We start from the raw sequence: 12,200 nt of genomic DNA, 5'->3' as shown, positions 1-12,200 counted from the left end.
CCAAGGAGAGAGACCTCAGAGAGACCAAGTCTGCCAACACCTTGATCTTGAACTTGCAGCCTTTAGAGCTGTGAAAAAATAAGTTCCTGTGGTTTAAGCCACCCAGTCTGTGGTATTTTGTTATGGCAGCCCAAATAAACTAAGACATTGGGACACTTTACAGATATAATGCCATCCCACTATGGTATTGAGTTGTAGCCCCGGATCAAGGAAAAGGCCAGAATTCCATGGAAGTCTGACATACACACCAAAATTGACCTCTCTGTCAATTTCCATCTCTCTTGTGCATTATACTAATAGCACAAGGCATAAAAGAACCATCCATTAGATTCAGGCTGTTAGGTGCTCTGAAAAGGCAAAAGTGACTCACAGAGCTTCTGCCCTTAACTCTCATCATCTGGAGAAAGACAAGATGAGTCAGTACTCTGATACAGGCTATAAGAAAGGGCTTTTGGAGACAAGAATGAATAGTTTAATTTGGGGGTCAGAATTGTGGGAAGGACAGAAAGGAGCAGGGAAGGTTTCAGAAAGAGGAAGAAGTTTGAGGAAAACTGTTTTGGTATCTATCGGTGTCTAACAAAGCACCCCAGACTACTGGCATGAAAAACCACCAATTTATGCCACTTAGAGAGTCTGTGGGTCAGGAATTTGGATAGAACACAATGTGGGCAGTCTCTTCTCCATACTGTCGGAACCCCAGTTGGCTGGGAGTGACTCAAACAACAGAGTGCTGGAAGCATCCACTTCTAGGATGGCTTCATGTGCCGCATACCTGGAATGAAGGACAGGTTCAGCTAGAATGTCAACCATAGTACCCCCAGATGACCTCTCCAGTGCTGCAGCCTCAGGGTGGTTGACCTCTTACACTGAGGTCCAGGGCTTCCATATCTGGTGCTCCTAGCACACAAGGCAGAGACTGCGTGGCCTTTTATGGCCTTCCCTCAGAAATCACATAGGAACATTTCTGCTGCGCTCATTGGTGGAAGCAGTTTCATTTAAAAGGACAGGACACAGACTCCACCTCTCTGTGGAAGGAATAATCAAATATTGTTGCCACATTTTAAAACTGTCACGACCTCGAAGCATGACCAGGATTTCAACAAACCTCATGTACCAAAATTTTATTGGCTAAAATTTTTTTCTGATTTCACATGGAATGCACTTTCGTTATTTAAAAGAAGAGAGGGGCACAAATGTCCATCAACAGATAAATGGATAAAGAAGATGTGGCATATACACACACACACACACACACACACACACACACACGCACAGGAATATTACCCTGCAGGCAAAAAGAATGAAATCTTGCCATTTGCAACAATGTGGATGGAACTAGAGGGTATTATGTTAAGCAAAATTAGAGAAAGACAAACATCATATGACTTAACTCATGTGGAATTTAAGACACAAAACAGATGAACATAAGGGAAGGGAAGCAAAAATAATATAAAAACGGAGAGGACAAAACATAAGAGACTCTTAAATATAGAGAACAAACTGAGGGTTGCTGGAGGGGTTTTGAGTAGGGGGATGGGCTAAATGGGCAAGGAGCATCAAGGAAGACACTTGTTGGGATCAGCACTGGGTGTTCTATGTAGGGGATGAATCGCTGGATTCTACTCCTGAAATCAGATTGCACTACATGCTAACTACCTTGGATGTAAATTTTTTAGAAAAGAAAAGAAAAGGAAGGAAGAAAAGAAAAAAAAGAAAGAAAGAAAGAAAGAAAGAAAGAGAAAGAAAGAAAGAAAAGAGGGGCACCTGGGTGGCTCAGTTGGTTAAGCATCCAAATTCAGCACAGGTCATGATCTCATGGTTCATGAGTTCAAGCCCTGTGTTGGGCTCTGTGCTGACAGCTCAGAGCCTGGAGCCTGCTTCAGATTCTGTGTCTCCCTCTCTCTCTGCCCCTCCCCCACTGGTTCTCTGTCTCTGTCTCTCTCTGTCTCTCTCTCTCTCTTTCTCAAAAATAAATAAACATTAAGAAAAGAAAAGAAAACCATGGAAAAATATAAGGAAACTCATTTATTATTTCGATAGGCAAGCTATGTGCCTGAGGTTGGTAGAAATTAGAGCTATAATAAGAAATAAGAAATAATCCCTACTCTCAAAGAGTTTACAGCCTACTAAGCCAAACATACTCACCCCATCAAGAGGTACCACAACTAATATGTTGGTGCAATCCTTCCCAATTTGAATAAAACAAATTGAGATTATCCTGCACATACATTTTTGTGTCCTGGTTTGTTTGTTTCCCCCTGATACACAAGATAGTATGGGAATTTTCCTCATGGTATTAAATATCCTGCAAAACTGTGATTGATCCTGAATGAACGTAGCATATATCATATGAATAGACCATTGTTTATTTAACCATTTCTCTGCTGCTGGACATTCAGGTTGTCTTCATGTTTTTGCTACTACAAAATAATACTGTAATAAACATGCTTACTCATCTTTATGATCCTCTGATAACTTTCATAGGATAAATCTCAAAATTAGTTGAATTACTATTTCAGAAAGAAGGTTTTAGAAGCTCTTGACTATAGTTTTCCAATTGGGTTTGCAAAAATGCTGTCCTGGTTTACATTTCCCTAGCATAAGTTGGAGGAGCGTCAAGCAGAAGACCATGTGGAAAGCAAGCCTGTTCTCTAGGTATGGGGTAGAGAGATTTGGCCCAGTCTGAATTAAACTAAAAAATACTGAAAGAAACCAGAGGCGGGTTATAAACCACAGTCAACTAATAAGTAGCATGGGCTTGGCAGCTAAGAAGATAAATTCTGGGAAATGATTACTGCAGAGTCAGGGTAAATGTAAAGGCTTCATCGGCTTCTAGCACAGCTTTGGGGTGATGTTCTGAAACCAAGTGTGACTTCAGGGACACTCAGAATCCTAGGTTCATTGTGGGTGTGAGTTAGGTCTCCTTAGGAGGTAAGCGACAGAAGCCAACCCTGGCTAAGCTAAACCCAAAGGGAATTTACTGGAAAAACCGTTGATTTCTCAATGACTGGGAAATCAGGCTCAAAAACCAGAACATAATGGACAGGAACTGGGAAACTCAGTGGGCAGGAAGCAGCATAAAATCGAGGGTCTAAGACACATGACCTCTTAGCAGGGTCACCTGGGTACACTGCTGTGAATAATGAATAAGCTCCAATTGGTTTCCGTCTTTTGATGACTTGGCTCAAATTTCAGATTCCAGGGAAGGCAAATCCAACCAACCTCACCAGGTTCAAGCGCTTGCCCTGGGGCCAGGGACAGGAAGGTCCCTGACCTGAAGCTGACTAAACAGCTTCCCATGTGTGGGAGAGGTAATTACCAGAGGTAAATCAGGGCACAGCCAGCCCAAACCAAAAACTATCTACGATACCATGTCACCTGGTGGGGGGGAACACCAATACCTAACCCTGAACCCAAATACATTTCCCACCTCTGCCTTCCTACTCCACTCCCCCCCACCACACCCCACCACACCGAAGTAGGAATCTGTGGGAATGACAAGAGACCCAGGGACTATTAGACTTTGATTAAAGGTCAAACGGGAAGTTGTAAGTATGAGCCATAATGCATGGTGCTTGCAGGCAGGATGAATAAATAATTAAAACAAATAATCCTGTTCTACCTTGAGAGGCTACCAGAGTATTAGCCTATTCCCCTCCCCACTTCTTTTTTGTTTGTTAATCAGTCTTTGCCTGATTAAAGGCAACCAGGAAATAAGCGGACTGGAAGCAGTCTCAATAGAGGGCCAGAACCAGGCCCTGCACACTGCCTTCGTCTAGGCTAGAGATCCCCTTCTGCCTGGTAAGCCCTATGCAGAAGAGAGAAGCCAAAAGAGATTGTCACCTAGCTTTGTTTGAGGGGGATGCCAAACATGGATCAGGACATGGTGTCATGTTAGGAGGCTGGCTATCCCCAAGAGGACACCCCTTAGGGCAATATCTCCCAGTCTTGTTATTCCTGCTAGCTAACAGTGGATAAAAATGAGGCCATTGGCCCTGAAGTTACCTCTGGTATTTGGGAACAGGAAGAAGAGAACAGATTCCTTCCGCAGATACCTCCATCATCAAGCCAGGCAGTGACAGCATGACAAAGGGGACAGGTAAGTTTTAAGGACAGAAGCAAAGTAACACAAGTCTGATTGCACTTGGGGGATATGAAAAGTCAGGGTCAGGGAGGAGTTCCTAGGATGGGAGAGTGTCATAAAGGGGAAGAGGTACCCATGAAGAAAGGAGGACAGTCAGGAAATGGCAGAGTCCACTCTTTCTGGAAAGAGGCCAAGAGCCTTGCTTGGTCTCAGATCCCCATTGCTTCCCTTACCGGGGGAATCATCTTAGGGTGTGACAGATCAGATTTCTTAAAATATTCCCTTTGCATCATCAGGAAGGTAGATAATTAGCTGCTCCCTTGACATGGGTATTAGGGTACAAGGTGGGGAGAGTGGTCCTATACTGGTTGCCAGAGTCAACTTCTATGTTCAAAAGCATATTTAAAAAAACAAAAACAAAACTATAGTATCTTTACATCTGCAGGGCAGTGGCAAGATCTCAAGAGTTCCCGAGAAAACCTTTTCAGCCCCTTTGAGGAGAGTGGGGAGATGTCATTTGTGGGACAGCCTTGCTGATTTGGGGAGGGGTGGCCTAGTCAGTCAGTGGGACCAGGGTCACAGCAGGACCAGAGGGAGCCCTGGGGATAGGAGGGGTTATGGTGGCCCTGCCATATGGAGAATTTAGAAACTGCCACACCATAGGATAAGTGCAAAGACATTTAGGTTCTGATTTTTCTCATGAGGAACACTTCAGTATTTTTTTCTGAAATGCCAAATTATCTCTAATTTTTTTTCTCCATGTTCCAGTGTTTTATTTGCTTTGTGTGTTTGTAACTAAGTGCTGGCCCCATGAGGCCTGACCAGTGGGATTTTGCTAACTGTGAGGAGGCAGCCTGGATATATCACAGCAAGAAGTAAGTCTAGACATGAAGCGTTTCCTGCCTGGCACATGTGAGTCACCAGGATATCTCCCCAGGGAAGAAAATGTCCATCCTAGACGGGCTCTGTGTCCCCCATGGGGATTCTCCAGGGGAAGCCCTCAGCCCCTTCTGAGGAGGCAAAGGCTGAAGGACCAAGAACTGGCTAGATATCTGAAGAGGCATCTGGGATAGACTATCACCCAGAACCTCTGCTCTGAGACCCTTAGTCCCACTCAGGGGGCCCCACAGCCAGAGTGTTCTACATTCACCCTTCAAGCTCTGGGGCCTAGGCTCTCCTGGGGCCAGCCTTCCTCCATGGAGGCCCTTCTCTGCCTTTGCCTGAGCCCAACCCTGCCCTCCTTCCTGCCCAGACCATTCCCACTTCTGAATTTATGTGGCACTTAAGTTCTTCCGACCTCTCAGCTGCTTTGCTGGTAGTTACCTTTTCTTTTTGATTTTTCATGTTTTAGTCTTCTGTCTAAAATCTGTCATATGTTCCATGAGGCCAGGAATCATGTTTTCTTACTTCTCTATGTGTCCCCCACACATCCTGACACAGAGTAGGTGCTCCTCTGTGTCCCTTTCTCCTCCAAAACCTTTGCTGATAACAGTTATATATCACGTTCACGCATTATCCAGACCAATGGTTCTAATCTTTCCAGGGTAATCATATTTCTTGAGAATATTGTGAAAGCGGTGACCCTCTCCCCAGGAAGATGCACATAATCATGTAGAAGCAAAATGCTCGTGCTAGTAATTTCAGGGCTTTGCAGCCCCACTGAAACCTGGCCAGCAGTTGACTAAGCTAAGAGCTGCTGTTTGGGGGCACCTGGGTGGCTTGGTCAGTTAACCGTATGACTTCGGCTCAGGTCATGATCTCACAGTTCATGTGTTCAAGCCCCACATTGGGTTCTGTGCTAACAGCTCAGAGCCTGGAGCCTGCTTCAGATTCTGTGTGTCTCTCTCTCTGCCCCTTCCCTGCTCATGCTCTGTCTCTCTCCTCTCTCAAAAGTAAGTAAACATTGAAAAACAAAACAAAACAAGAGCCTCTGTTTAAACTGGTTCTTTCAACCATGCTGCAAGGCAGCTGCCACGGGCATTATGACCTGTGCCTTGCAGGTGGGAAAAGTAAAGCTGGGAGAGAGACTCCTTCAGTCTCTCTGCTCTGAGTGCAGAGTGCGTGCCTCCTCGCCTGGGGTCCCCATCTCCTTTGATATCTGTTTGGCAGATTTGCCCTCAGAAGTGCAAAGCCAACATGAGAAATACCTCTTCAGTCAGTATCTGTGCGTCAGCGCAGAAACTTTCATTCCTGTCATTCTTGCTTTTGTTAGGATGTCTGGCTTCTAATGGAACAGTGCCTTGCAAAGGCCAGCTGCATCCCTTGCCAGTGAGTTTCTCTCCTGGTGTCAAAGAGGAGGGTGGGATATCAACAAGCTGCTTGTTGCCTCGAATCTTTGACTTGCTTATCAGAGGTCCCCAGCCGGCTCCCCCAAGCCAAATGCAGGACGTCAAATGTGAGAGCAGGCAGGGGCTATTCCTGTGGCAGGCAGACCTTCTCATCTCTGGGCCTGAGAGGCCCTGCGCCAAACCCCAGGCCTTTGCTCATCCGTCCACCCTCCACAGGCCCCGGGGCCCCAGCCGGTAAATGATGTGATGAGGAAGGAGTCATGCCCGAAGGGGCCTTACATTACGTTCTACTGTCTGCGTGCAGTGCAGCGTGGGAAAGGAACGTCCCTCTGCGGTCATTAACGCGCTGGGCCTCAGTCACCACATCCAAAATCAATCTTTACTGCCTCGATGAGGGAAAACAACAATCCCACAGCTCCTCCAGGCCCTGGACCGTGAGTGAATTCTGGCCACCTGGGCATCCCCCAGACTCAGCTCCTGACTTGACAGAGTGTAATAGCTTCAGAAAGTGGTGGCTTGTTCCAACACCGTTTGCCGTGTTTGAGCAAATGCACTTCTTCACAGCTCCACCTGTCTGCCGGCGGCTCTGTGACTGGTGGATGGCCCCAGCACCCAGAGGCCCGGTGGTCATACACGGGGGTTACCTCCCTGCACACCAAATTGTTCAACCACCTCTACCCACGGCTCCGGGGCTTGTCCCAGAATAGGTGTGCACCTCTCCTGAGTTTGGATGTGTTCGCTTATTAAGCAGTGAACACAACCCGCTAAGGAAAAATATGTCTTTTGTTTCATTTTGTGTTACCTTTCTCCTTTGTGCTCTTGCTGGTATGACCCCAGGCTCCTCCTAGTAGCTGTTGTGCTGTCTCCAAGGCTACAACCTCCCCCCAAAAGATACTCATATTTCTCAGAGGAAGAGCCTTACCCACTTATCTGTTTCCCCACCTCACTGAAGAAAATTCCAGTGTTTGGGGTGTCTGGGTGGCTCAGTCGGTTAAGCATCTGACTTCTTCGGCTCAGGTCATGATCTCCCAGTTCATGGGTTCCAGCCCTGTGTCGGGCTCTGCCCTGACAGCTTAGAGCCTGAGCCCTGCTTTGGATTCTGTGTCTCCTTCTCTCTCTGCCCCCCGTCCCCCACTTGTTCTCTCTCTCTCTCTCTTTCAAAAATAAACATTAAAAAAAAAAAAGACTTAAAAAAAAAAAGAGAAAATTCCAATGTTTGACTAGCTGTCAGGACAAAACATTTGGCCAGAACGTATAAGTAGCTGCCTGATGCTGAGGTATGAAAACAGTGATGACTTATAGGAACAAGGGGTAGGTCTGTGAGGGAGCCTCACCAGGGAGTGGCTCACCTCATACTTCCTCTCTGCCTCCTCAGGGACTCTCCTATCTCAGTGGTTCTCGACCAGGGACAGTTCTGCCCCCAGGGGACAGTGATGGTGGTGATATTCTTGGCCGTCACAACTTGGGAGGCAGGGGAGTGCTACCAGCGTCCAGTGTGTAGAGGCCAGGGATTCTGCTAACCCCCCTACAGCACACAGGACAGCCTTCCACAGCAAAGAATGATCCAGCCCAAATGTCACTTGTGCTGAAGTTGAGAAACCCTGACATCAAGTCAGCCACTCCTACTTTCATACAACATTCCAAGTAATCTGTGGCATATACACACACATCTGGAGATCCAGCCCTAACTTCCCTGAATCCACAGCTCCCTGGGGACCCTCCCACCCTGGTTCAGAATCTCTGCCTTGGTTACAGCTTAAGCCTAAATGACCTCAAGTTCCCCCGTCAAAGATGCACCCCTCTTCATTTCAACATCCCCAGTGCTGTATCATTTGCCCCACTTTAGGGCAGGCCTACCCAGGAAACAGCCTGGTTTTCTTCCTAAGGGCCTCCCTAGTTTATAATAGCAAATGGATTATTTCCTTAATGCAAGTCCACTCACTGTGTGACTCAGACGGTTGCTTTTGTCAGGTCATGAGATGGAGGAAACAAACAGTGGGGAAATCCCAAATCCTTAGCCACCCCATTTCCCAAAGTAAGCCCTACCCTTGGTCCTTAAAAGGCGTTTGCAGCCTTCTATCTGCAACAAATGAACTAAAAAGACAGATGTGTAAAAACCAGATCCTTTTTGTTGGACAACAGAAATACTTCACAAGATCCTTTTACAGCATCCAGTAATCATTTACTCATCTTTTGCTGGACCCGGGGATAGCCTCCTTCTCAGAAGAAAGACACCTTCCTATAAAACCGCCTTGGGCGGAACCCTTGGCAGGGAGAAGAAAGCAGTGAGATCTTTCCCGGGCATGGCTCCTAGGGATTGGTGATATCCTTAGAGATAGCCCCAATCTGGGTCACAGTGGTGCTGGACGGCTGCCTCCCTCCCACCCCTGAGAAACTCAGGCCTTCCTATAGGTTTTCAGGCTCCCGGTCGCTGGCTGTCTGCAGGAAGCTGGCTGTGTATTTGCACTGGAGGTGAGCACTCAGGCAGATGCACTGGGCTGTCGCTGGTTCATGTTTCTTTGGAGCAGACACAGGTACCCATCAAATCTGCTACGTGTGGCCTTGTCAAAACAGAGACATCTCTTGGCATATCACATTTACCCCAGCTTTCTAGCACTCCTGGTGACACAGGAGTGATTCACCAAAAATAAACAGTGTCCGTGTTATGCTGAGGATCTGTGTCCACCTTGGGTTTCCAGTCTTGTGGGGAGCAGCCTGCGTCCTTGTTTTCCTTTCTTCCTGAGCCTGATCCTTTGAAGGTGCTTGGCAGCTTACAGGGACCTCATGTTGGACTGTGAGTTTAAAAAAATTTTTTTTAATGTTTATTTATTTTTGAGACAGAGAGAGACAGAGCATGAACAGGGGAGGGTTAGAGAGAGAGGGAGACACAGAATCTGAAGCAGGCTCCAGGCTCTGAGCTCAGAGCCCGACGTGGGGCTCGAACTCACGGACCGTGAGATCATGACCTGAGCCAAAGTCAGATGCTTAACTGACTGAGCCACCCAGGTGCCCCTGGACTGTGAGTTTAAACTACAGATGTTTGTCAGAAGTGCCCCAAGCGGCCTGGGATGTCCTGCTCAGAGCTAGCATTTACCAAGTGTCGGCTCTTGCAAGGTTTAATTATGTCACCTGATTGAGTCCTCACAAGGATCCTGTGCTCGTTTTGTAAGACAGAAACTCCACTTCACCACACCTGGGCCAGGTAGACCAGCTTAGGATAAGAGACCAAATACCCTCACTCCCCAACCCCGTTTGAGCATCCATCAAGCATTTGCTCTCTGACTGGTTTGATTTTTCAAGGATGTTGCTATTTGAAATGCTAGGCCTCCCAGTGGGAAGATGCCACCAGGGAAATGGAAACCTTGGGCGTGGCTGGCCTGGGGTGGTAAACAGCCAGCGGGTGGTGGGGAGCAGTGGGCTGCGGGAAATGCCGATCAGCTGTGCCAGCAATTCTGCTTCTATTTCCCCAAGAAAAGCTGAAATCTAGGATTTGGTTTAGTGGGTTTTTTTTTTTTTATGGGAAATCCTCTAGTTTTACATGTTGACAGTTGATTTTAAAAACAAACAAAACAGGGGCGCCTAGGGGGCTCAGTAGGTTAACATCTGACTCTTGATTTTGGCTCAGGTCATGATCCCTTGGTTAGTGAGTTCGATCCCTGTGTCAGGCTCTGCGCTGACAGTGAGAAGCCTGCTTGGGATTCTCTTCCTCTCTCTCTCTCTCCCTTTCTTTCTGCCCCTCCCCCACTCTCTCTCTCTCTCTCTCAAAAAAAAAAATAAATAAATAAACTAAAAAAAAAAAGCAAAACACAAACAAAACAAAACTTGTTTAATACCCTGCAGGTGAAATAACACGTTTGTGAGCTGGTTTGCAATTTATAGGTTAGGCTTTCTGCTAGATACGAAAATTCAAACACAGACTAGAATGGGACCCCCTTTTTTTTGTCGTTGTTCATGAAATGCACTTTTTATTAGAATGCATTAAAATTTTCAAAAATTCAGAACAAAGTTCTAAAGATATAAATGCTTAGGTATTTTTGTCACTACATTAATTTATCATATTAACATCGCCTTCTATTCCTAGGACGGTTTCCACAGGGCACGAAGCTGGAGGGTGTTATCTCTGTCACTGTTCACGAGGCAGCGGTGAGGTAGGCACCATTACTTCCATGGGTGCTCACAAGGACACTGAGGCTGGGAGAAGCCCAGTGACTAACTCAAACCCCATGACCATGCACTGGCAGCCTAAAACCCAGCAGGGCTTTCCGACTCTGACTGTGCTTTGCATTCAGTAAGCCCTGATTTTTAGTTTCCCCCACCAGTACGACTATACCGGTAAGTATTCTTCACTCCAGCCACATAATTTTTTCCCAAGTGAGCTCTGGTCATTAAGCAGAAAAGAAGTCATGAACACTCCTTGAAGCTAGCTTTCTTTTTAAGGGCCGATAAGGTAGAAAGTGATGTCTCTTCCCCTGGGGTGGGAGGACCTAAGAGTGAGTGGAAGGGGAAAACTGAATGTCCCACAAATGTTTGCAGCACTGGGGCATGCTCTGGGAAGGGGCCCTGTAGCTTTTCCAGATGGTGTCCAACTTCCTTGGAGCAAGCAAGGCCCATGCAGGTTTGACTCCAAACCTTGATCTTTATCCATACTGAATCATAACTTAGGCAACCTTCCTAGATCCGCAAAGCGATTTGTCCCCAATGCCTTTGTTCCATCAGGACAATGTAACTCAGGCCATTTTGCATCAGGAACTAGTCACCACCAACTAATTTGCTCTAATCCCTTGCTTATCAATCCTTATTAAAAGGGATCATTGGAGTTCCTGCAGGGCAGGCCTCCACAGTTGTTACAACTTGGATCAGCCCTCGGATCCTAATTGGTTTCTTCTTAAAAGGCTCAAGCCCTTTTATCCTGTAATGAATGTTGCAAAACACTGTTGAACAAAATATAATCTTTTCATGAGGTAGTCATTACCTCATGCTAACCATTACATGTTAATATGTAGAGAGAATAAAATAAAGCAGAGGCATTTCTCCTGTTAAGAAGGCTTTCTGGGTGGTGTGAGAACCTTCCCATATAAGGTACTTCTCACCAGGTGGTATAAAGAGCATCTGGGCCTAGAAGCTGACCCATTTCATCACCTTTGCAACTGTTTGTGGGAGACAATGTGCAGAGAATGTTTATTATTGGAGGGAGACCTGAAAGACAACATCAAGGGGAACCACAGTGCACATACGGAGTCGAGTGGCCTGGAATTTGATGCCCAGCCTTGCACTAGCTCACGGTGTGGCTGGAGACAAGTCGAGCTCCTCATCTCTCAGACAAAATGACCCCTGGGGGCAGGAAGGGCAAAGTGGAAAGGGCAAACAAGAATAACATCTACCAAGAACCCAATGAGCTGCCCGGTCGCATCGCTGGTATTATTACATGAGGCCTCGCATGTAATGCTCACAATAGGACATCGGGATCCGTGCCCCAGGCCACGTGACTTGTGGGTGGTGTGGCCAGAGTCCAAAGCTGGATCTAGCAGACCCTAACATTGAGCTCTTTCCACAACTCAGTTCAGCACTTCTCAGACTCTGCCAATGAAGCATCTTCAGGAAGCGAAAAGACTAACATACCTTGGATTTGTTTGTTCGGAGCTCCCACAACAAAGTACTACAAACTGAGTGGCTTCGACAGTGGAAATGGATTGTCTCACAGTTCCGGAGGCCAGAAGTCTGAAATCAATGTGTTGACTCCGTTGGTTCCTTATGAGCCTATGAGAAAGAATATATTCCAGGCCCCTTCCCCAGCTTCTGGGGGTTTGCTGGCAATCTTTGGCACTCTT

The 12,200-nt window shown here is 46.6% G+C and overlaps 1 protein-coding gene across 5 annotated transcripts in view; it reads left to right on the top strand.

The window, feature by feature from the left end:
- LEKR1 (leucine, glutamate and lysine rich 1) overlaps nucleotides 1-12,200 on the top strand; it is a 219,493-nt gene that overhangs the window by 204,796 nt on the left and 2,497 nt on the right. For 4 of the 5 annotated variants that reach the window (XR_008422539.1, XR_008422538.1, XR_008422537.1 and 1 more), the window contains 3 exons: nucleotides 3,196-4,099; nucleotides 4,853-4,959; nucleotides 10,454-10,704. The gene's annotated coding sequence lies outside the window, so the exon portion shown is untranslated. The remainder of the gene's footprint in view (nucleotides 1-3,195; nucleotides 4,100-4,852; nucleotides 4,960-10,453; nucleotides 10,705-12,200) is intronic. The other variant, XR_002077543.2, reaches the window with a different exon arrangement.

This window comes from Panthera pardus, unplaced genomic scaffold, assembly GCF_024362965.1.
Source record: "Panthera pardus isolate Hobbes unplaced genomic scaffold, ASM2436296v1 HiC_scaffold_16, whole genome shotgun sequence".
NCBI classification, from domain to species: Eukaryota; Metazoa; Chordata; class Mammalia; order Carnivora; family Felidae; genus Panthera; species Panthera pardus.
This window is presented reverse-complemented; position numbering and strand designations above follow the sequence as displayed.